The sequence below is a fragment of the Limulus polyphemus genome, unplaced genomic scaffold (assembly GCF_000517525.1).
Source record: "Limulus polyphemus unplaced genomic scaffold, Limulus_polyphemus-2.1.2 Scaffold39, whole genome shotgun sequence".
Classification (NCBI taxonomy): domain Eukaryota; kingdom Metazoa; phylum Arthropoda; class Merostomata; order Xiphosura; family Limulidae; genus Limulus; species Limulus polyphemus.
This window is the reverse complement of record NW_013665649.1, coordinates 134613-138087: the sequence shown is the minus strand read 5'-3', so window position 1 is coordinate 138087 and position 3475 is coordinate 134613. Positions and strand designations below refer to the sequence as shown.

Here is a 3475-nt window from a genome sequence, read left to right as displayed (position 1 = left end):
CAAACACTCTATGTCAAGTCAACCATCGCCTTTCCATTTTTTCATCTCCATTTCCTCCATATTTTATTTAAAATCTTCAGTTCTTCTTCTGCATCTTTTATTTGTTATGTTTCTTCCCATTTGCTTTCTACTTTTTTTTTTTTTTTTTACATAAAATATTCTTTCTTCCCTTCTATCCACTTCATTCTTTCCCTTTTTTCTTTTAAACTTTTATTTTTGGGTTTGTTTTGTTCTACTGTTTTTGTTGTTTTTTTCCTCTTCATTGTATCTTAGTGTTTTTCTTTATCACTTTATTTGTTAATGATCCCAGATACTTGATTTCATATGTTTACAATGGAAATATAAAAGTTATTTTTACCTTTTTTTTAAATTTTAAATTTGAACTGAACTTGCTATTATGTTTTAGAAATTACATCAGCTAGAAGTTTGGCTTGTCATAGTTAGATATTTTACTCTTGCTTTTTGAGCAACAGATCCTTTATTGTTTGAAAACACTACTTCATTCATTCTGCTGTGTTTTAGATATATTCTAGGATAATAAATCAAATATATATACAAACAAAACAAAATTGATTTTCCTATCATCAGGAGCAGTATACAGAGAAATGGTTAAAAATATCCTTCAACCCATCTTGGATAAGCCACATGTCAATTTTATCCGCTATGAAGTTCATCATGCTCTGCCCAGTAACCCTAACTCTCTGATAGGTCGAACAGCTCATATTGCTGTTCTGGACTCTGAGTTGTTCATTGAAAAGTTTCTGGTTGTGTGTGGACTGAAGTATTTTAGCTGAAAAGCAAAGAATACAGTTTGAATGAAGGACCAAAACAGTAGTATCATACAGTAGTTCGGGGTCTTGTTTTTTGCATAATGGTGTTATGTATTTGCTTATGTTCATGAATGTAATTTAATCCCTGTCAGATCATTACATTTTGTTTGATAAGAATCACAGCAAGTATGTGAGTTATATTTTATGAAAGATGTTGTTGAATGAAATAAAATTTACATTCCATAGTTAAAAGTAGGTTTCATGATAAGTTATTTATATTTATTGTTTGAAATTTATGTAGATATTTTTGTGAAATTATTTTGAGTGTCTTCTATAATGTTTGAAACATCATGCGCCCAACTTTGTTTTTTCAATTGAAAGTATTGGAAAGGTTATGTTTGTGAATTATAAATATCTTTGCCATTTTTATTGCTGGTAGAAAATTTCTTTTGATGTGTTGAAAAAACTGTGTTATCAAGAAAATAGTTGTAGCACAGTGGTTTTTGTGTTCCTGATAAGCTTTGAAGTATAACCCTAAAATGAAATAGTATAAAAACAATATAATCATTAGGCATTTTATTTACACTAAATAGCCTATTTCTGTGTAAATTGATTTAATAAATATTGAACAAACGTATGAAATTTAAATAGTAAGGTCTACAAGTTTTTCATTTTCTAGCTGTCTGTCTCATAGAATGTTTTATGATACACAGATTTCTGGAAACTTGTATTTTAGAAAATTTAAATGTTTTCTTTTTAAACTGTTCATTTAAAGTTTAAAAAAATTATTTCAGAAATTTATGAAGATAATTATTTATTGAAAAAGGCATTTATTAAAAATTTTTTTGTCTATTCAAATTTTTGATTTATACAAATTTTCAAGTGATCTTGTTTGGTGTGTTATTGGTTGATGTGTAAGTTTTTTTTCATGCAATATTATTCAGAGTTCCTGTATTTTATGTTTTATATTGTGTCAGTTAATGTTAATTCGAGAACTTTAAAGTGCAGCTTTTTTTGCGTTTAGATTGTAATTTTTGATGAACTTGAAAGCACATCTATTTTGCACATAATTGGACTTTGTTTTAAAGGAAAATAACTTACAATATCTGTATATGCATATATTTGAAACCTGCTACTTCAGGCTTTCATACGAAACATGTATGTTCTTTGAATGTAATAGTTTTGTTTTTGAGAACTGTTGAAAAATGTTATCTCATTAAAAGTTTTCTGTGCTGTGCATTTAAGGTTTGGAATATTTTTTTATGAAATTTGTTAGAAAAACTATAACACAAGAAAGGAATTTCTTTATTTGTTTGCCTCAGAGAAGAAGTTTTTCTACACTTGTATATGTCTTATAAGTGCTATGAAGTGGTACAATGTTTGAAATCTAAATTGCTTTACATGTACTTCTGTTTCAGAATATCTATCTTTATGCCAAGAGAGATCTTGCATATAGTCTGGTTTTATTATGTGCACATAATTAAACTTGGCTTTAATGCAAGATTTCTCTTAACATATAAGTATAATAACATTAAATCAGCTTTGAGTGCTCAAGTTTGTTTTTATGTATTTTGGACTTATACTTGCTGCATTTCATTTATATATGTGGCACATTTGTTCCATTGATAAGAGATACCTGATCAACACTGTCTATATGATATTTCTAGAAATACAGTTAATTCTGCTGTTTGATCATATCAAAGCAGAGTTTCAACTGTATTCTGATAGATTTAATAGTAATCTTTCATAGTATACTTTATTTCCATGCATTTAGTGTTAAAGTACAACACTGTTTACAAAAATTTCTTTGAAATTAAGAAGATTATGTTCTAGTATTTTACACAGATAAAATTACATGCTAGTTTCAAATATCTCTTCGTACTTATCCATTTTTGCCAAGTTTCAAGTTAAGTTACTACAGTGCTGGAAAAGTAGTTAAAAATTTTAGAAGCTTTATTCATGTCAATCCACACACTACTCGCCTACAAGCATATATATTGTTTATAAGCCTTTGGTGATCTTTTCTTAAAAATGATTCAGATAAAAACTTTACATTTCCTTTAGTTTTTTCTTATACTGTATTTCTTCTAAATGTGATATTTTGGTGTTAACTTGTGGTCACCTTGTATATCTCATACATGAAACATTTGTAGAAAAAAACATTAATCAATAAAAAAAAAGGTTTAAAGCTATTGTTACTGAGATACTTAAAAAAGATCCTTTAAATTTTCATGTTGTACAAACAAAACATGGATTTGTATATTAACATTTTTAGTTTTATTATTTGATTCTATGTGAATTTATAATAGTTGTAATGTTTGATGAATTATTTTATATTTTAACTCTCATTGGAATTGTAGTTTTTTAAACAAAGTTTATCTTAGGGTGATTGATTTATTTACTGATTTTTCAGAAATTCTCCTCATCACTCAGCACCACAAACAGCTGTTACCTCACACATACTGCTATATATATATATATATTCCTCAACAAGCCACAAGTCTTGAACAAAGCTCCCACTCTTACATGTGTTAATGTGTATTGCATCAACCTGTGATATAATCATCATTAGACCACAGCCTTCCACCAATAGGAGGGTGACACAGCCTCCATGTGCAGTAATTTTCATGAGCATTAGCATATGAACACAGGCTTATTTTTTCCTTGGCACTACTTGTCTTTGGATGTTTTCATAGGATTTTTCA

General features: G+C 28.1%; 1 pseudogene; it reads left to right on the top strand.

The window, feature by feature from the left end:
- The window catches only part of LOC106461443, a 70387-nt pseudogene extending 68854 nt beyond the window's left edge, over positions 1–1533 (top strand).
- The last annotated feature ends 1942 nt before the right edge of the window (positions 1534–3475 follow it).